The sequence below is a fragment of the Triturus cristatus genome, chromosome 8, assembly GCF_964204655.1.
Source record: "Triturus cristatus chromosome 8, aTriCri1.1, whole genome shotgun sequence".
Taxonomy (NCBI): Eukaryota; Metazoa; Chordata; class Amphibia; order Caudata; family Salamandridae; genus Triturus; species Triturus cristatus.
Genome location: NC_140591.1, coordinates 310,893,506 through 310,916,215, shown reverse-complemented (window position 1 = coordinate 310,916,215; position 22,710 = coordinate 310,893,506).

Here is a 22,710-nt window from a genome sequence, read left to right as displayed (position 1 = left end):
CGGGACGCTCAATGTTGATTCTATAGCTTATATGTCTGTAACTAACCCAGTATTTCCTGCCACAGACGGACAGGGATCCCGTCTTAAAATATTAACTGGGACTGTGGCCAGTCTACGGGCAAAACTTAATATAGCTGAGTGGCTAAACATATTAAAGAGCTATGATATTATCCTATTTCAGGAAATTTGGGCTATATCGCCTCCCCTAGTGGATGGATTTCAATGTGTTTAGTGTTCCAGCCACTCCATCAGGAAGTGGGCGTGCCTCAGAGGTTATGGCAATATGGATAAGGGATGCCCAGGGGGAAATGTTAGGGGGATATTCACAAGAATCTATCACCGAGTTAACGGCACATTATCGCAGCCAAAGTTGCGATAAACTGTTCGCCCCAATCACAAGCTGGTGTTAACAGCCCACAGCACCAGTTTACCCACGATAGCAGCCGCAAAAAACATCGCCACAGATGACCCCCTTAACTATCGCTAATGAGATGCAGAGTAGGCATTCCCGTGCCAAAAGCAGCGACACACCACTCCACAACATTCACAACGACCAGCCAGAACTGCGATAAGAACACAAAACAGCCGATAAGGCGCATTAGCAGCAGGAAAATAACACCTGCTCTGACCTGGTGCAAAGTCGGACCACAGCCTGCACCACAAAAGGGAGCACAGCCCACAGCCACATCGGAAGGGCAACAGATGCACCCGGGCAACTGAACATGCGCCGAAAGGGCAACAACACCCGCCGCCACCAACCCCAGGACCCCCCCTCCCTGGCACCCCCGACCAAAGACATGCCAAATCAGCTACACCTAAACACGTACAAAATAATCCGCTTGATGTCACACAATCACAACTGGTGACATGCATGTGTAGTCACAAAAATGAGCATCACACATTCACTTTCGAAGCAACAAATGAAACTTTATTAACATGAACACTGAAATGAAATAAAGACACACGTCAGCTCCCCTCAGGACAATCCGTAGGTCACAGCCTGCAAGACAAAAATCATGATGTGAAGGTGTGTCCTGCGCACATCAAAGGACAGAGAGAGAGTGAAGGAGAGAGAGAGAGGAAGAGAGGGAGAGAGGGAGAGAGAGAGATAAGAAGAGAGGGGGAGAGAGAGAGAGAGAGGGAGAGAGAGAGAGAGAGGAAAGAAGAGAGGGAGAGAGAGAGAGAGAGAGAGAGAGAAGAGAGGGTGAGAGAGAGAGAGAGAAGAGAGGGGAGAGAGAAAGTGAGATAAGAAGAGAGGGCGGAGAGAGAGAGAGAGAGAGAAGAAGAGAGGGGGAGAGAGAGAGAGAGAAAGAGAGAGAGAAGAGAGGGAGAGAGAGAGAGTGCCACCCCTGCGCACCCTGGCCACACTGCCCACCTGTTGCCACCGGTGTTTCTCCAACCACTTGCCGGTATGTAAAGCAGTACACCAGGTCACACATCTGAAACAGACCCGCCATCCGAAACAGAGTCCAGATACATGATTGGCACAGTACACACAATTCCACAAGACAACATCGCCTGCCCACCCATGCACAGCCAGGCAGAGGCACCCCAGCCTCTCCCGCCTCTCAGCAGAGCATGCCCGCCCATGCACACCCAGGCTTCACTGCTCACCTTCCGCCACTGGCGTGTAGACAGGAGTTCCCACCACGTGCCGCTGCAAGCCACAAGCCCTGGGCCCGCGGACATGGCTCCCTCCACACCATGCAGCCCCGCTCGTCAGGCCACCAGGTCTCACGTTTTGGTGCTAGGTCTTGATTACTCCATGGCATAGGACATACCAGTGCACCCGGCATCATTGCAGGCTTCACACCCGCTCAGCCCAATGGGTGCCACTAACTCTGGGACCCCGGAAGTGACGCCACGTGGCGGTAGGCCCGCGCTGCCCACTGGCTCTGGCCTACACTGCAGTCCGCTGGGGCACCCAATACCTGAGCTGTCCGGACCGCCAGGATGGGGCATCATCGCAGGCTGCACACCCGCTCAGCAGCTTAAGGTGCCACTGACTCAGTGCATCCAAAGTCACCGTACCGTGGTGGGGTGCGTGTGCCAGCTGCAATGTCCTGGGTGCCACTAACCCTGTGCAAAGCCAGTCAACGCTATGTGGTGGTAGGCCCATGATGGCCGCAAGGCCTCGGGTGCCACTAACCCTGTGCAATGCCAGTCAGTGCCACGTGGTGGTAGGCTTATGACGGCCGCAAGACCTCAGGTGCCACTAACCCTGTTCAACACTAGTCAGCGCCACGTAGTGGTAAGCCCATGAGGGCCGCAAGGACTCGGGTGCCACTAACCCTGTGCGCAACAACTCATGTGCCATTTATGATTGAGAACCGTGGAGCGTCCGTCATCCAGTCACCACCGGCAGAGGGGAATGTGATGTCGTCGGCCCCTTATGTTGGCGGAGTCACATGGCCTGTGACTCCTATGCTGGCTGGGTATGGTGTGCATGCAGACCTTCCCTCTGTGAGTGTCTGTGACATGCGTACATCTAGACCAGTGACCTGCACACCACCAGCGAGTACGCCTGCGACGGGTAGCAGTGAGGGCCCCCCCTCAGAGTGTAAGCAGAGTGGTCTGGCCTGCCGTATGCCGGACCAGCGTAGGGCCTGCAAAAATGACTCGTGGGCTCATGGCATGGTTCAGTCCATGTCCGGACATGGAAGTGACTGATGTGTGTGTCCCTGTTGTAGTGTTCACGGGCCCCGGTACACAATATGCAATGTAGCACCCTCTGACTGGCATCCCACAGGATGAGCATCATTGACGCAAGGGAAATCACTGTCCCTACATTCATCCACACATTCATACATGAATGATGAAAGACATGACACAGCAGTGCGTCACTGGATGTTTATTGCACATCCAGTGCAGTTCTGCAGCTGGAGCGGTACAGGGCAATGCGGAGCACGCAACACAATATGGGCCCGTGGAGGGCCAGCCAGAGTCCATCCGGGAATGACAAGTACTGCAGAAGAGGAAGGGTAGAGTCCGCAGCCTGGTCGCCGTGTCATTGGTCATCAAACAGGATATGGCAGTCCGTGTCGCTGTCCAAGGTGAGTGCATCGAAGTGTATCGGGGGTCAGTGGAAGGTCATGAGGCCAAGCAGAAACAGGCCAGGTGGCGGAAATGAATGCTAGTGCCTTCTGATCACAAACCCATCCACGTCCTCGTCCCCGGATGTGTGCTCTGCCCCACCTGTGGGTGTTGCAGTACCGGCTGAGGCACTGTGTGCCATTGACACATCAGGTGCAGGAGTGGATACGTCTGCCGCACTGTGAGGCAATGGCACACCAGGGTGCGGAGATGTGGATGGTGTGGGGGCAGCAGCATTCATCTGTGCCACGCCTTGTGGCAGCAATGCCATGATGATGATCTGCAGGGCATGGTAGATCCCAGGTACATTTTGCTGATGTACAGCGGTGACTGCCATCCTTTCAACCTCCATCTGCACCATGTCCTCCATGAGCCTCCGCATGTGTGCCAGCTCACGGCTAGTGCCCCTCTCAGACAGGTGTTCTTCTCTCCACGTATGGACTCCAGCGATGTCAGTCAGGGCTCATTGGAGGCCATGTGGCGGGCCTAGACACCCATGGATGGCGTTCAGTTTGGTGGTCATGAGGTCGAACCCCACCTGCACCTGCTCAGCCGTCTCCCTCTGGGCCTCCAGCACGTGGCGTTGGAAGGCTGTGTGTTGTTTCTGAGGATCTTGGGAGACTGCTGGGGCCGTGGGTGCCTCCTGCTGGGAGGTTTGGGTGGTGGGTGGGGTCTCCTCGATGCAGCTGGTCAGCCCTGATCCTGGAGGTGAGTCGCAGATGATGTCAATGATGTCCAGTAGGGCTTGTGCGTCGATGCTGGGGTTGTCCTCTTCGTCATCCGTGAAGAGTGGCTGGGACTGCTCTGCAGGGGGTGTTGACGGTGGCTCTGCAATGTGAAGGGGAGATGGTGCATTCCAATGTGTCCACATGTATGTAGCCTCATGGTACATGTTGACATTCAGACAGCATGGCATTGTACATTGTGACAGTCTATAGATCTAGGCGATGACCCAGAGTTATTGAGGGTGTGCACTGTGCTCAGCTTAATTGTGCCTGTGTGCCATCGTGGCCATCTCCACCTGTCCCCCCAGTACCTGGAGGTCACTCACCCTGTTGCTGTTGTGTCCTGTCGAGCAGTGTCCGGGCCCCCGACTCCGGCCACAGTATCCACACTGATGACTCTTGACACCAGCTCCTCAATGTCATCCAGCACGAGCTGTGGCGCTGGGCCCCCACCTCCAGTCTGCATTGCTGCCTTCTTGTTGGCTGCGAGTTTCTCCTTGGTCTTCCGCTTGATGTCATTTCATCGCCTCTTGACCTCATCCATTGTCCTCTTGTGCTCTCCGACGGCATTCACCTTGTCCACGATGTCCCGCCATATTCCAGTTTTGGTGCCCAATGACACGTTGGAGGTGATGAACAGTTGTTGATGGTGTTCCATCACCTCTGTGACTATGATCCTGTTCACCTGCAGACTGAACTTTGTCTTCCTCTTCTTCTTGTCCTTGCCCTTCCCTGTCCCCGAGGTCCCGGGCTGGTCGTCCGGGGTGCTTGTGGGGTTGCGCTCGTCCTCTGCGCCTGCTCCGGCTGCCTCCATGGTGCTTGGGTGTTGGTCAGTTTGTGTTTGGGTGTTTTTTCTACTTTTATGGTGATTTCTTCTGCCTGCCAGGTGTGTGTTGCAGGCCTGGCGCTGCTTATGCTGATTTGCTCATCGCCCTTTGGCCCATCGCAGGTTTTTTTGTGTTGTGGTTTGTGTTTTTATCTCCATCGAGGTGGTTGTATTGTGGACATTGTCCACGGTTTAGGCAGAATATCGCATGGTACCGCCTTGTTGTGAATTCCACGTTGTCACGGGGTTATTTTCCTGTGATGGGCTGCGATGTTGAGAGTTGCGTTAAGCTACTCTTGCGGTAGTTATCACACGTTCTTGTGAATATACCCCTCAGAGTATTGGAGACTGCAGATAGTAATTTTCAAGCAATAGTGTTAATGATTGAGAGGAGCTTGCATACTGTGAAGTTTTATAATAATTATTTTATTGGGAATCCAAACACAAAGTTTCCCCCATTATTCAATTTTATTTCTAAAATATTAGATGATTTGGCACATTCTGGGCATACTGCATGTCTCTGTTTGGTGGGGATTGTAATGCTTGCCGTCTTTGGCTGAACGTAACATGTGGTAAGACAATTTGTGGTGACTTTATTGCCAATAGTAATGTGCGTGGCATAGAGTTAGCGTCATTCCTTACCCCGCTTGACCTGGTTAATGTTTTAGAGGTTGATGGGCAGAGTAGTGCATTATTCCCACTTTCTGTGGTAGAGGTAGTTCCTCCATAATTGACTACATTTTTGTTACCCCTAGTTTAGAGGACTTACTTGCCCATGGCTCAGTGATTCCTTCCACGTTTAGTGATCATAATCCTATTGAGGTCTCATAATAGAACAAGACTATGCTGGTTTGCAGAAAATCACCTTCTGAGTTCTCTAATGACTGTCCTTTTTACACCAAAGTCTGACCATTAAGAGTCTATTTTGTTCCAACAAAAGGAGAATACATTGTAACTTCCGTCACAGTAGGGCCTCAATAATATTCTTTGTTTCAGAACAAGAAGACCAAGTTATGGCTGCTAGCATGCTGTGCTAATCCATCCACCTGACTCTGCACTAACCAACTCTTCCCATAATCCGCTTTGAAAGATCCATTAACCCGATTACCCCTATTCAACTTGCATTCATCCATAAGCAAAGGCATAGGAAGTCATCAGTTTCCAACAATTTGGGTTCATCCAATCACAGGAACACTAGTATTTCCACATGATCACTTAAAGATAATTATTGTCCATAATGTATTAGAACTTTGCCTTTATGTATTCATATTTGTAGTGTCCAAACATTGACAACGCATGTTAAGTGAATTTTAGCTGTTGCTTCTAAAAAGTTAAATATATGTCAAAAACATAAATATTTAATGTACACAAATTGTCTCATCAGAGAACAGAAAATAATGATTGCTCCAATATATATCTGAATTTTTTTTTATATGTTTAATGATGTGACCAATGTTCATTTACCCATTAAGAGGAGTACATCATATTTTTATTTATTGTTCCTCTTGATTTTTTTATTTAGTGCATGGTATTTTTAATGCATCAATATAACAATCGCAATATTTAAAGCTCATGTGATAGCAAGCATGTTACAAACCCAGTAGTCATATAATTAGTGACCATGGTGTACAAAACAATAATTATTCCATCATCATTCAGTATAATCTATACCAGAATTGCCCTAATACCTCAATATAATTTCATATGTCATTGGTTTGCATTATACACTTTAACAGTATTCCAAATATTCAAACTACAAATTTGAAAATTTGGGTAACAGTGTATAATGCAAACTAATGACATATGCAATGATATTGAGATATTATGACAATTCTGCTTCAGGGGCGTTCAATGGTTGTTGCTGCAGGTGTATCAATGCAAAACCTATTGCTTTTTGACACTGCCCCAGATTTACAAGGATCTGTAAATCTGAGGCATCACCAAAAACTAACGCCTTTGAAAATGAGGTATTAGAGTGGTGCAACGAGGAGCAAATAATTTTATTTCTCATCAGTTTTTGCAAAACAACATTAATGATTGTTTTGGGGCAGGAAGGTGTCCCTTTCTGCACAAACACAATCATCCCTGCAATGCAGGCACCCTTCCACCATGGTGCAAGGGTGCCTTCCCTGCCGCTAGGCCTTTTTTAGCGCTGGCACAAGGCAAAACACAGGGGTGCGCAGTATGCTTGTTAATATGGAGCATCCCTGCATTTTTTAAATGATGCAGCTCAGCACAACTAAATTTAATTGTAAGCAGTGCTGAACTGTTTCGTTTCTTTGCAAATATGCCCCAACATGTCAACAACATTTTTTAATTTGCGCACATTCTGCTGCATGTGGAGATAAGGGGGCATATTTACAAAGGCATTGGAGCGTCACTTTTTGCGATGCTCCTTTGGTGCAATGCCCTGTTCCATATTTACAAGGCGGCACAAAGCTAATTTGTGTGGCTTAATGCCGCTTTGTAAATATGGCCCTCCTTGCTGCAGTTTTCTGCCAGGGGCGACTCCTCCATTAGGGCAGAGATGCGTCGCCCCACTGCTTTCTTGCAGTGCAAGAAGCAGAAACCTAAAATACCATTTTATGTTCTGCTTCTCGCGCTGCGAGAAAGCAGAATGGTATTCCTGGTTGGGCGGGTTGGAAGTGTGGCTTGCCCAATGCTGTGGGCCCTGACTGTATGGTCGGCCCTCTGTCGCCGACCAAACCAGTCATGCGCACTCTCCATTTTCTCTATGTAGGCTTCACGCAAACCATATTTCTGCAGCTTGAATGGCATGTGATATGCTTGATGTATGTACTTATAGTGTATGATACGGAGATTGCCATTGGGGGGTCAGCATTTCTGTTAGGGCGCAGCAGGATTGCCATTCCTCTGTTTCCAATGGAGTGTCCAGTGCTGCATTTTATCTCTCATGTGCCTTGTCTGTCGCCCCACCTAATTCGGCCTGCTTGGCTCTGTACAATTTCGTCACTATGTGAGCATTGTCAGAGTTTGTTATGATGTTTTGCAGCGGGACTAGTGTGGATGGTTCTATTGGGTACGTCAAAGAGAGTTTTTTAATAGCCTCACGTAGTCTATGAAATGTGAACCTGAAGGTAAACAACCTTTACAACGCAACTTTTACAACGCACTACCATTACAACGAAAATTTTACAATGCAAGTGGATTTACAACGCATGCTTTTACAACGCAAGTCTTTACATCGACTTGCGCTAGATGGCGTGCTAACATTACAAATAGTGTAGTTTACTATCCCAACACCTTCCCTACTGTTAAGTGGACTGGAGTTGGAATAGTAAATTACACTTTCTAATGTTAGCACGCCATCTAGCGCAAGTCGATGTAAAGACTTGCGTTGTAATGGCATAGCGTGGTAACATCGCAGTCGTTGTAACGACCGCGATGTAACAGCACGCGTTGTACTGACTCGCGTTGTTACGTCATACATCCGAACCTGAACAGTAGCATCCGATTGCTCACATATGAAAGGTCGTCCGTGTCGAGGAATACTCCATTCTTGTATAAATCTCCCATTGACACTAGACCAACCTGCTGCAGAAGCTCCATACTACCTCTCTTGCGTGACAGAGAGGGATGGGTGTTGATTCAGAGGCATACTAGGTGCATACAATGGGTATTTTATTGGCCAATCGGCCGATTTGTTGCCACCCCATTGACGTTGTTCGGATTGTGTTTATTTCCTCCTTGGACAGGTGGGATCTATTGTACAATACTATACTGCATAGTGAGATGGGATTGGCGTCCCCATCCTCTACCTCCAGATGCAGCATATAGCGTACAGGATGGCACCAATAGTGTTCATATTGTGCCTGTGCACATAAATAGTACAATAGGAAATTCGGTACTGTGAAACCCCCGTGTATGTATGGCAGGGTCATTGTCTGCAGTCCAATGCACGCCTGTTTTCTCACCCATATTAGTCTGCTGAGGTTTGCGCTTAACCTTTTGAAGATTGGGGTCGGTGGGGTTATAGGAATGTTAGTAAATAGGTATAGAAATTTGGGTAAAATAACCATCTTTATGAGAGATATCCTATCTGCGAGAAACAGTGGCAGAGTGATCCATCTGCTAAATTGTGTTTCGAGTTTATGCAGTGCCACCCCATAGTTGGCCCTTAATACCATTTCTGGGTTCCTTTGTATCCATATTCCTAAATATTTAATGGGTTCCTCCTGCCAGACTAGGGGGAATTCCATGTGATGTTGTTTTGTGACCTCTGTTAGTGGAAGAACTGCAGATTTACTCCAATTGATTTGCAGTCCGCATTGTCTCTCGAACCTTATAGGTTCTCTTAACACAGGCGACAAATTAACACTAGAATCACATATTTACTGTACCATATCGTCTGCATATAGTGAGATGCCTATTGGCAGTAAATGAAACTTTGAGCGCTGTGTGTGCATGTTGTTGCCTTATTTTGCATGCAAGGGGTTTGAGAGCAATAGAGAACAGCAAGGGGGATAGTGGACATCCTTGCGGTGTCCCTCTCTGTATCGGTATGACGTCAGATACGTGTCTATTTACTTTAATGCGTGCTGTAGAGTTCGTATAGAGGAGCTTAATCTAGTTTAATAGGATAGGTGGCAGCCCCATTCTTTGCAGTATCACAAATAGGTTTGTCCACTCTACCGAATCGAACGCTTTAGCTGCGTCCAACAACACAGCTGCAGCTTCTAGATCTGGGTTTAGTTGGTGCAGAAGCACAAATATGGTACTTATATTATGTGCTGTTGATCGTGCCAGTATAAAGCCAGATTGATCAGGCAACACAATAGCTTGCATGAGTGGCTGCAGCCTAGTAACTATGATCTTGGCCAGTATTTTGGCATCGGTATTTATTAGGGACAGAGGTCTGTATGATTCACTTTGTTCCGGGTCTTTGTCTGGTTTTAATAGTGCCACTATAAATTCTTTTCGCAGCGTTGGAGGGAGCTGCTGCTGGTTATAAGCGTCTTCATACATTTCAGCAATGTTGGGGCTGAGCAGTTCAGAGTATTCTTTATAAATTTCCCTGTAAAGCTTTCAGGGCCAGGAGGTTTGCCATTAGGTAAAGTTTTTATGGGGTCCTGTATTTCTTCAACTGTAATTGGTTGCGCCAGGTATTCCCGTTGGCCATCTGATAGACATGCTAGTGCTATGTCTGGAAAATAGTCCCCAATTTCTTGCGTACCCGCTGTATTACGCGACTCATATAATGCGCCATATGTTTCGGTAAAGAGCCTTAGGATGCCTTTGGTGTCATAATGTGCTTCACGTTTTGCGTCTATACTTTTTAAAACAGTCTGCTGTTTACATTCAGTCCGCACTTTTTGCACCAGCATGTGACCTGGTCTTCCATCTTCACCTAACACTGTAGCTGTGTGTCTGCGAGTTAAATATTTTAGTTCAATGTCAGCTAGGTTGGTGTAGTTAGTTAGTTCTTCTCTAATGTTCCCCACGATGTCTATGTTATGAGTGAGTTCATATTCTGCTTCCAGATTCCTAATAGTGGTTTTGCTTTTTGTCAGCTGTGTACATATGTCTTTTAATATTCCTGCATTAGTGCTGATGCACATACCCCTTAGTGTCGCCTTGAACGCCTCCCAGAGCATACTCGCACTTTCTACGGAGATTTTGTTTATGGTAAAAAAAATCTTCTACTGCTGTTCTGATAGTGTTGTTATATAGTGGGTCCGGTAGGGCTTTGGCGTTGAATCTCCATGCATACGGTGGTGGGGTATAAGTCAGAATATATAGAGTTGGGAGGACTGGTTTGTGATCTGATAATGTTTTGGGAAGGTGAAAAACCTCTTGTGTCCATGTACTAGCTGTATCTGTCATTAACCAATAATCAAGCCTAGACCAGCTTCCATGTACTGATGATGTGTGCATGCTTTCACAGGTATGTGGATGGCGCAGTCGCCACATATCGTGCATACTAAATTCTGACATACCATTCAGAATAGTAGTGGCTGCTCGCTGATGGTACTCTATTGTTGCATGGGATCTGTCTCAGGTTGCGTCCCCCGCAACATTTAGGTCTCCTCCCCATATCAGCTCCATTTCTGGTAGCTCCCTTAATTTTCTCCATATGGATGCGTAAAATTCAGGATCATCCACGTTTGGGCCATATGTATTGATGAGCCCTATTCTCGTTCCTCTCAAGATTCCAGTAATTATCACATATCTACCCTGTGTATCCATTATTGTTTGCTCTGCTGTGAACTGCACCCCTTTTTAAATTAGGATCATGACTCCTCTAGCATATGAGGAGTATGAAGACGTAATCACCAGCTCAGCCCAACGTTTCCCTATCTTGTCTTCCTTCTGTTTAAGCAGGTGTGTCTCTTGAAGTAGGGTTATTTCTATTTGATGCCGATCTAGATACGCTAGTACTTGCCTTCTCTTTCTGGGATTGTTTAGCCCTCTGATATTCCAGGTAAGTAAGCGTATTGATGATCTGTATTTAATATTACTCATTAAACTGGGTGTTCTGCTTAGTGCTGGCTAATGTTGCAGTCGTGGCCCTATGGTCTGTGAGTACCATTCGGCTAGAAATGGGATGGTGTAAACTGTGCTCTTGCTCGATTGTGTCAATGTTCATCAAAGTATGCAATGCCTGTGAAAGAACATACAACTTGTAATGCCCCCCCCCCCACTTTAGCATCCCAATCATGCCAAAGACAGTCCCCTAACTGAAATGCAAACAACAGTTTAACGTCTGTGGAGAATACCCTTCAGGGGCGTCCAGACACCCTTTCTACCATCTGCCAGGTGGGTGAGGCCGGAATACCATACAAACTATGGGAATCGTATGACATAAGAGGTGGCATCCATAACCACAATCATACTCCTCTTATTGCGGCACAATTCCAAAGCAGGAACAGCATGTCACTAGTAAGTGATTTCCTTTAACATTTCAACAAGCCAAAGAGTGTGAGCAATTGTGCCAACAGATCACAACATATACAGATAAACGCATTGTTCATGGGCAGCTTTTAAGCAATAGTCTGAAGTCCACTGTTCAGCGCGTTGGTATCAGGGTCCTTTCATCTGTAGGACGTATTACAGATAGAGTATTGTCTTGTGGTACGAAGTGTAATCCGTAATGAGACAGGTACCTTTCCTATAAGCTTGATTTTTCAGGTGATGCAGGTCTAGCAGAGCTTGGGTGCTTCGACCTCACATGCTTGAGGAAGTCCTGAGCCACCTTTGGTGTTGCCAGAATCCTGGTTTTGCCTTCGTGCATTACCCGCAGCTGTGCAGGATATAACATTGGATATGTTATCTCCATCTCGTACAGTTTTTTCTTCACCGGGCCAAATTCCTTGCGAGCCATTTGGACAGCAATCGTGAAGTCTGGATACAGCGAGTCGTCACAACCATTATAATCAATTTGTTGCTTCTCCCTTGCCAGCCATAGTGCCGTATCACGGTCTCTGTAGTTAAGTATTCTGGTCACTATGGGTCTGGGCGTGGCTCCGGGTGGCGGCATTAGGGCTTGAGATCTGTGCGCCCTCTCTACTATAAGCACGTGAGAGAAGGGTTCGGAGCCAAATACTTCATTTAAAATTTTTTTTACTTTCTCTTTGAGGCGGCCCGTGTTTGTACTTTCAGGGATTTCCATTATGTGTAAGTTGTTTCATTGCGATCTCGCTTCCAAGTCTTTGTTCCTCGCTTTTATGACGTCCAAGATTTTTTCCATATCGCTGCACTTTCCACCATGGCATTGGATTCATCTTCGACTGAGGAGACTCGTTCTTCCACATTTTCCAGCCGCTCGCCTCGTTTATCTAATTATGAGACATGTTGTCCATTCTGCTCGTTAGTGTGTCTATTTTACCGTCTATGGCTTGCAGACTTTGATGAATAGCTGCTAAAGCAGCCTCCATTTTGGCTTCGCTGGTTTGTTCCGTCTCTGGCTCCGCATCAGTATTTGCTCCTGTTAGCCGAAGGGTTCTGCGAGGTTCAAAGAGTAGCTTGGTTTGTTGTTTGTCTATTTTGCCCATGCTCACCTGGTTATGAGCGTGCATCGCGTCCACACAGCCTGCTGCTGCGACTGTAGGCACTTATACCTGGCGTAGCACTCACTGTAGTGGCTCTGCGCGCTTTGTGTCTATGACTTCGTCACCTGAAAGGCTGGTTGTCTGGTGTGACTTGTGCTTTTTATAGTGCAGTTTGTTTATTTTGTACCGCACTGGGGTGGAGCAGTCGTACACCGCTGGCACTGTTTCTCAGTCAGTAGATCCGTCGGCACACACTGAGCCACGCAGCGGGCCATCAGATTTGGAGAATTGTCTCCCTGCAGTTGCCTCCAGCTATCGCAATTATGGGGCAACCTGTATGCCGCATCAAGATGGTGCGCTTTGTACATAGGCTAATGTCCCCGGTTAGGTGCGAACGTGGATTTTGCCATGTAGTGCAATCGTTTACCTCACCACTTGGCAGTGCAGTTACGGTGCCCCAAGCTCCATAGCCACAGCGATCACTGCTTAAATATGATCCAAAGTGTCTCTGCCCGCAGCAATCACGTGATTTATCTCTTTGTGCTTCTGAATTTCAGTTGCGATTTCACAATGCCGTCAAATTACAGTCAGGGGAGGTGCTATGACATATTTGCTCTTGTTTGTGGGATACCCAGCCGCAGCACTGCAGCATCATCCTCGCCCTTCTCCATCAGTCACAGATTCGTATCGTGGATCTCGTTCGTATCGCCGTGTTTGTCAGGCAGCTAGGCCGGCTAATAAATTGCCTGCTTTCCCCCAGGGCGCATGCTTTGACCTCTTGCTCATGGCCATTCAGTTTCCCTATATCTGGGGTGACAAACGGGCCTCGGCTACCTCTACATTATCAGCGCGTGTTTGATCGTATTTCCCACAGACAGGCAGATCGGTCCCCCGCTGCGCCAGCGAACGCATACATGAAAGTCGCCGATCTCGGCTCGCAGTCTTTAGCGCTGTCTTGCGGGTTCACTTCTCCCTCGGCAATCCGCCACCCGTTCTTTACATCAGTTGCCTGCTGTGGTCGCTCTCCACCAGTTCCCTCCGCTCTCCCCAGCTGCACAGCATCGGAGGATTGGGCAGCCGGGCCAGCCAGCCCCTGTGACTTCTATTCCCGCAGAGCGATCGCTGTCTCGCCGCACACCTCCATTTTGTCTTCCCGAGGAGCTGATCTTCTCATCCTCGTTTTGTCACGCTCACTCGGCTTTCATAGTACCGCCAGGGGCACCCTTCTGTCCCCCCTCCCCCAGAATGCATACCCAAATAACAAACACACAGACTGTTGAGTTGGGTAAAATTTGCTGCAGGTTTATTACATATTACAATATGTAATGGGTGGGTTATCTTACGGGCGATCCAAGGGCAGGCAACCAACTGGGCCGCCTGCCCGCCTGATGAGCCGGGCCGCGCTGGAGCGAACCCCGTCTTTGCTGCCATCCAGGTGATTCTTTTCTAGGATCACGTGCCGTTGGTAACTTCCCGCCCGCAGGACTAGTGGGGCGCCGACACGGCTTCCGGGACCCTTCCCTGAGGCTCCTCGATTTTGGCTCAGGCACCCCCTATGGTGCACCGCAGAAGTACCCTTGGTACCGGCCTGCTTCCAGATCGCCCAGTAACTCTGCCTGCAACGAAAAAAGAAACATTACAATGCTCTGAACCCCCCCACCCGACCCATACGCCGAGTAAGCGGTAGGGAGGGATGCGGCGTCCTGGGCGAACAAAGAGGTCGCCAGGAGGGTGGGGGAAGGCTAAATAGCCTCCCCTTCCCCACAGGGGCCCGGAAGTGATGCGCTTGTGCGTCACCTCCGGGCAAGCGAGAGGGGTGGGTGACACCGGCTGGCGTCCCCGCCCCCCCCCCCCTTGGGAGGGGGCGGGGAGGGGTGACCGGTGCCCCGGCGGCACTAGGGCGCTCTAGTGGACCCTGTGGGGGCCGCGGTCGGTGGCATATCCGCAGGTAACAAGCAGATATTCCTTCCGTCCGGCAGAGCAGCACTATCGTGCGGTCGTCTTGCGTTGGGCTCTCTAGCACCCCCTCCTCCTCTATTTAACTTTCTTGGTAGGAAACGACCAGCGGAAGTCACTGAAATACCAGAATCACTTTAGCAGTCTCTAGATTCCAGTCCATAGAAATTGTCTTCCACGAGCACCCATAGACAATAATATTTTTTTTAAATCTTGTATTTTCAGTGATATGACCACCAAAGGCCCTAATTTTATATTAAAAACAGAGCTTTGGACTATACCATGTCCCGCTGAAAGGCAATATTTCTCTTCATGTGTTCCCATACCTGGTGTGTCACGCAGTTTGGTGCTTACTTTCCCTCCATGTTAAGGAACAGTAAATGTGTCAGCATCCAGGCTAATGTGCTGCATAGCTAAAAACATATAAGGCCCCAAAGGCGAGACCGATTGCATTTGCAAATACTTGCTTGCTTCTCCTGTCAGTTCACGGATCTTGAAGCATTAAACATTTAGCCATTTTGGTGTTTTTGACATTCTGTTGCTTATTTTCCGGATGTGGAAGTAATTAATACCCTTTTGACTGTAATATTCAAATGGATGAATTTTAAGGACTGTTGCAGCAGAGATACGTGAAAATCATGTTGAACAAGAGATCGCAGCAGCACAGTAAGGACAAAACAGTTTTGCTGCTTATTTTATGTAATGTTAATAGATTTATATAGCACCTAATAGCAATTAGTATGGCCTCCAAGCGCTCTCTGGTTCGGGTGTCTTCACGGCCTGGTTTCTGTGTGAGTAGGACCATCAGTAGTGTGGTTGCAGTTAATGGTTGAATATCTGTTATTGGAGGGTTGATTGATGTGTGCAGCCTGAAAACTTTACGATATCTATGTTTTTAGTATATTTAAAATACTTCATATTCTTGTTTGAGGCTAATGCTTTATTGATTTATGGGGGTTTTTTGTTTTCAAAGTCGAGTTTGCTTCTCCATTTCATGTCCTCTTTGGTGGCTTGCTCTTTGCTGTGCTGAAAAGATTGTATTTAAAACAGGTGAGCGCCTCTTTTTTCCCGCGTGGCACAGTGAGAATAGGCCAGATACCTCGGCCCATCTTGCGCGTGAGCCTGTGGCACGAAGACGTCATAGAGCAGCTCCTCCAGACAGCCTCAATGGGTTTACCAGGGCTTAGGTCGCGTGGCCAGCTCTTTGATTCTAGGGCAGGACACATACCAACACTTTTAGAAGTATTACAGGAAAAGGATCCACCTCTACACCTCGGTGTTGAGCTGTTAAAGACATTGTTAACAAGCCTTCGGGGCGCTATTTATTGGTATGATCTTATCATTATATTGTGAATGAAAGTCTCGGATTAAACACAGGGCCTGCCAACATTAACAGCCCCTCCCTCTTCTGATTGAAGCACGCGCCAAAATACAACCTCAATGTGCCGGTGGACTGTAAAAACAAGCTCCTTTTCATCTTTATTGCTTGCTGATGCATTGATTGCGACCGGGATCCACCCATACAGGACTGGAACAGATAGACCTGTACCAGATGCAATGAAGTCGTTTCTGCAAACCGACACACCCCGCCATAAGGCCAAACTTTATTTCAAGGCAGAGAGTACTTTGATCCACAAATACAAGTGTTTGTGCAAAACGTATGTTGGAAATGACAAGCAGCAATGAACAGTGCAACACAATACAAACCCACACACACATATCTTCTTAAAATTTTAATATATCTTTTTGCATTTTGCATTTTTGTTGTTATGAAACGAGCTTGGTCTATTTTTCATTCCTTGGTCTTTTTCATTCTTTTTCTTTTCATGCTATGCATTTCTTCTCTCGTCCTTTTTTCCTTTCCTTAGAATGTAGTTTATATATGAAAAGTGCCAGTGGGTCTAATTCACAAAACCTCTTTTTTTTGTTCATATGTATTACATGGCGGCACAAAAAATCGAGGGCCTGATTCACAAAGGTAAACTTATACTTTTGTGTAAGTTTACGACTTTTTGCAATTCGCAAAGCCATTTTCCGAGTAGAATCTTTAATACTACAGAGTCTTCGCACTTCTGGGGGAGACTACGCACATAAAAAGATAGGACAGTCGTAACAATACTACTTGTAAATTTGCTTTGTGAATTGGATAAAAACATAGGGGCATATTATCAAGCCAGGCGATAAAATTATCGCCGCTTTAGCGGCAGAAAACTGCCGCTAAAACGGCGATAATGGGCTAGATAATATGCTCTATGGAATTCCAATTGAAGCCCAGGTTAGATGTCCTTCACATTTAACATGGGCTTCAATTGAAATTCCATAGAGCATATTATCAAGCCCATTATCGCTGTTTTAGCGGTAATTTTCTCCCGCTAAAGCGGCGATAATTTTATCGCCTGGCTTGATAATATGCCCCTTAACGTTACACTAAAGTGTATGCTTACCTTTGTGAATCAGGCCCTAAATGTCCGCTCGGAAGATCCAGAACTTGATTCACAAAGTAAAGATCTGCATGTTTTACCCTGTGCAGAATCTACAAAAGTCTAAGGGCCAGATGTATCGAACAGTTTTACCCATTCTGTGTCTATGGAAAAATGTGTTCATACATACGTTCTACAGATGAGTCGGAGTTCACCTAGAGCATATTCACTAAAAAAACAAAAGTATGGGCGGATATTTACATCTATGCTGGAACATGCTTTATAAGTATTTTTAATTCACATTCACTGAAATCTGCATGCATGTAAAGGAGCCCAATGTGCATAGGGACATTATTTAATTTGTTCCCCTACGGAAAAACATGTTCCCCCATGTAGAAATCTTCTCCTATAAAAAAAAACATATAGCTGGAGGTGATCTATTTCTGTAAGAGAAGAGAAATTCTCTAAGAGAAATTCTCTTCTCATCCTGCAAGAGAGTTGCTGTAGTCCTTGAATGGAGTAAGTTTACTCCCGTCTCCTGTATCGGAGAGGTTTGGATCACAGTTTGCGATCAGCCACGGACCTACATGTTTTTGGATGGTCTCAAACTTACAATACAAACCGAACTTCATTCAACCCACTTCCCACCTCGTGACCAGCCCATGGCGTAGTTCACTGGGTTTTGCTACGCGGAACTCCGTGAAGATACAAAAAACTCAGCGAAGTTCCACGAGTGGCAGAGTGCAGTGCGAACTGCAGTTTGGGCTGGTATTCCTGCCGCTCGGGTAGAAATTCTACCCGAGCGGCAGCTCGAGCCCAACTTACCAATAGCGAACTTACCGTTCGCGATCGCGAGCTGGGAAAAAACACTGCTGCACGTGGCGAAGCAGAGTTTTCTGCACTCCGCGAGCTCTGCAAAGTGCGGAGTGCAGAAATCTCCTCAAACTCCGCGAACGGAGTGAAGTTCACCGCCCAGGCCTGCTCGTGACAGAGACATCTGCAGTAGTAAATCTATTTCCACATGCTAGTAAATAATTTTGGGAACTCCTGGCAGATATAAATAAGTTTTTTTTTTGCTGAAAATACCTTTGAGCATAGGGCCTGGAGATATTACCACTGAATGTGTTGTAAACCATCACAACATTGAGGGTGTTGACTAACAATCGCAAGGATCGACCAATCCTCAGTATACTTCTAAACCTATACTTAAATCAAATAAGTAGTGTGTTAAGTGTTGAAAAGTGCCCATCAACCTTCATTTTTAAAGGGGTGTAGAAGAAGGTGCAGGTCTGTCGAGGCGCTGTGGTTCAGCCCAAGAGCCAGGTCTTGAGGTCCTTCCTGAATTGAGGCAGTGACGATGACTGCCTGAAGTGGAAAGGCAGAGTGTTCCAGGTCTTTGTTGCTAGGTAGGAGAAGGATCTTCCTCTGGCTGTGGTCTTGCGGATACTTGGGACGGTAGCCAGGGCCAGTTGGGAGGAGTGAAGGTCTCTGGTGGGTACGTGGAATGCGAGGCGGTGGTTGAGGTACGCCGGTCCTGCATCATGAGGGTTTCTTAGGTGTGTATGAGTAGCTTGAAGGTGATTCTTTTGTTGACTGGGAGCCAGTGGAGATCTCTTAGGTGGCTGGTGATGTGGGTGTGGCTGGGGATGTTGAGGATGACTCTGGTGGCGGTGTGCCGAATGTTCTCCATTTTCTTGAGGAGTTTCTGGGTGATGCCGGCGTAGATTGCGTTGCTGCAGTCGATTCTGCTGCTGACAAGTGCATGGGTGACAGTCTTTCTGGATTTGGTGGGGATCCATTTGAAGATATTTCTGAGAAGTGTAGCGTGTGGAAGCAGGATGATGAGACAGCGATGATCTGGCTTCTCATGGTGAGCAAGGAGTCTAGGATGATGCAGAGGTTCTGCGCGTGGTCTGTGGGTGTGAGTGAGGTTCCAAGTGCTGCACGCCACCAGGAGTCATCCCAGACAGAGGGGGTAGAGCCCATGATGAGGAGTTCATCTTCTCTGAGTTGAGCTTGATGCAGCTGTTCTTCATCCAGTCAGTGACAGCCTGTATCCCGCGTGAAAGTTGTTCTTGGCACCTGTTGGTCATTGGTGAGGGAGAGAATCAGCTGTGTCATCGGCGTAGGAGACGATGTTGAGTCTGTGGGTCCTGACGATGGATGCGAGCGTTGCCATGCAGATGTTGAAAAGTGTGGGGCTCAGGGGTGGATTCCTGAGGCATTCCGCAGCTGATCTCTGTGGGTTACAAGATGATAGGTGTGGAGGTTGTTTGACTGTCTGTGTTTAGCGAGTGAGGAAGGAGCGTTTCCATTGCAGGGCTTTGTCACGGATGCCGGCATCATGGAGTCTTCTGCATAGGGTGCAGTGAGAGATGGTATCAAAGGTGTCCGAGAGGTCCAAGAGAATGAGGGCTGAAGTTTTGCCTCAGTCGAGGAGGGTGCAGATGTCATCTGTGGTGGCAAAGAGGGTGGTCTCGGTGCTGTAGTTGCTTTGGCAGCTGGATTGGGAGAGGTCCAAGATGGCGTTTTCTTCAATGAACTCAGAGTGTTGGGCATTGATGGCCTTCTCGATGACCTTGGCTGGGAAGGGTAGAAGCAAGATGGGTCTGAAGTTCTTGAGGTTCGTTGGGTCGGCAGAAGGTTTCTTCAACAGGGCTTTGATTTCTGCATGTTTCCAGTCTTTCGGGGAGGTGACGGAGTTGATGGCGCAACAGAATTCAGGGGCGATGGTGATGCCTGGTCTGTTGAAGATGTGGGGCGGGCAGGGGACCGAAGTGTTCCAGAGTGGATGCTCTTCATGATCTTGAGGTTGTCATCCTCTGTGAGGGGGGTCCAGCTGAGTAGGGTCTGTTGAGGTCCAGCATTGTGGGGTGCAGTGGTTGCAGGTAGGGTCTTGGGTATCGAGGCTGTCAAAGCTGTTGCATATCTCCCTGATCTTGTGGTGGAAGTGGGTACCGAGATTGTTGCAAAGATCTTGGGAGGTGGGGCTGTCTGCTGTCTCTGTGCTAGGTCTGGTGAATTCTTTAACCTCAGTAGAAAGTTCCTTGCTGTTGAGTACGTTGGCGTTGATACTTTCTTGTAGGACCACTTTCTTCATTGTTCTGATGATGTGGTGGTGTGCAGTGACAGCAGTCTTGAAGGCTGAGTGGTCTTCCGGGTCTTGCTGCTCCTCCATCCCTTCTCAGCCCGGCTACAGATGTGTCTGGACTCATGATGGGTGGGAGAGAACCGGTAAGCTTTCTTTGAGTGTCGCTCACTTGGGGCTTTCTTCAGGTGGGCCAAGGCATTGGCGCAGCTGGAGAACCATCGGTGGAGGTTGCGTGCTGCAGTGTTAGCATATGTGGATGTTAGTGGAGGGGTTTCGCTGAGGGTGGTGGCGAGCTGTTCGGTGACTTTGTTCCAGCTTCTACGAGGATAGCGGTGGGGTGGGCGTGGTGGTGTATGGTGGGTTTGGTGAAGGTGAAGTGGATGCAGCAGCGCTCGGTGGTGTGGCTGAAGGTGATGTTGTCACTGTCAGAGAAGATGTGGTCGATCGTGTGTCCTGCTGAGTGGGTTGGGGAGGTGACCAGTTGTTTGAGTCTGACAGTGTCAAAGTTCTGCAGCAGGAACAAGGTGTTTTTGTCGTTGGAGTTGTCCAGGAGAAAGTTGAAGTCGCCAAGGAAGCTGTAGTCTGTGGAGGTGAGAACATGGGGTGTGATGAAGTTGATTATGGAATCGCTGAAGGGTGGGCGGGGTCTCAGGGACCTGTTAATGAAGGTGTCACGGAGGGTGGTGTTTGGGTTTGGTCTGGACGTGGAGGTGATCCATGTTAGCTGCGAGGTTGTCTGCATTGGTGATGAGGCGTAGGGTGCTTTTGTGTACAGTGGCACTGCCTCCCTCAGGTTTGTTGCCTCGGTCCTTGTGGACAATCTTGAAGCCATCTTGGATGGCAGTGGCGGTATCCAGGGTGTATGTGGGGTTCATCCAGGTTTCCACGAGGATGGCGATGACGTGGTTGGTGGAGTCGAGCAGGTTCCAGATCTCCATGGCTTGTTTGTGGAGGAAGCAAGTGTGGAGCAGGATGCAGTTGAGGTGGCTGGCTCCGGTTTTTGCCGGTCGTGCAGTGGGGGGGGGCTGATGTGCGGTGGCAATGCATAGGCATGAGTCTGTTTTCAGCATTTGCAATTAAATGACAAGCTCTTTCCCTTTCTTCTTTCTCACAAGGGCCAGCATATGCTCATCTAACATCTTTGCAAAGATTTTAGGGAGAGAATTTGGGGCATCCTCGATAACAATTTCTGATAACTAGTCTTCAGAAGACAAAATTCCTCAGTATTCTGCTCTCCCCATAATTGGCTGAAGATGAGTTTGCTTCTCCTCACACCATTTGAATTTCTGTTTCTTGACATGGCTATTTCTAGACCTCTCCTTCTCACCAGACTGCTTGGGTTCTCTGCTGCAGATTCTTGCGCGCATGGTAGATGGAGAATTACTTTCCTTTATTCTGTAAAAATATTATTGTTATTATATTTACCATAATGAACAAAAAGAGCCGATCATTTTATTGCCTCCCTTTTTGGTATACTACCTGAAGAGAGACCTTGAGGGTAAATGACCCACTCAAACTTTGCATAAGAAAACTATTTTTTCTCTGTTTACTTTGAGGATCTGCTGTTCCACTGAAAAGGAATATATTTCACTAGGACGATCTCTGTATGCCTTTTGAGTTCATGTCTCTCCAGGAGAGAGACTAAGGACTTGTTTCAATAAATCTTTTCAGGTCATTAGTTTCAGACATCTCGTGGACATTTCTCATGTTTAAGTTATCCCTCAAGGATCATTTGTCAAACTTTAAAAGAAATTAGTTCTGTATCATTTTGGCAAGGTGTTTGGAAGCTTAAATCTGAGCCTCCTGTGATGTTTTAAACTCCAAACACTTTTCACTGATTTCAGCTCCCCCAAACATAACTTGTTCTGCTTTTGCCTCTGCTTGGAGAACCTGAAGCCCTTTATCTATCCTTTACATTGCCACTTGTAGAATGTCCAATAGCAATTCTATGCATGCCATGATTTTTCCATGGTAAACCAATCATGCGGTTCCACACCATTGCTGGTGGATGCTACTCTGCCTTAAGCTTCCCCTTTTGATTTATGTTGGTTATTTGATTCTCCATAGATAGCTAGTATCTAAATATAGTGCTATCTTTTGATTTGTTTGATTTCCATGGGGATCTGTTGTTCAAGTATCTGATCCTTTGACCTCTTACTGCATCTTAAGACTAAATGGCAAATCATTATCCTGCTTTCCTTATATTGTTTATTAATTTAAAATAGCAGCACCTCTCACATGTTGTCGCCTAATGGGAGCTAGGTGACTGTACTTTTACAACACTTCACATGTACCTTGCAGGCTCAGCTTATATTGGATTTCAGCATTGGGTCATAGGTGTTAGTGGGAGATTGCACCGCAAGGGATCATAGGGATGACCTTCTCCAGCAACCTCACTACTGTCTTCCAGTGGCCAGATGTACGACCCTAAATTGCATGCGGAAACAGGTTTGCGACCCATTCGCGCATGCAAAATGTTACAGGGCCATATAACGTTCCTAAATAGCAAGTCGCAATTAATTTGCAACTCGCTAATTAGGAATTGCGAGTTGCTATTAGGAAGGGACATGCCAAGGTCGTAATAGCGAAT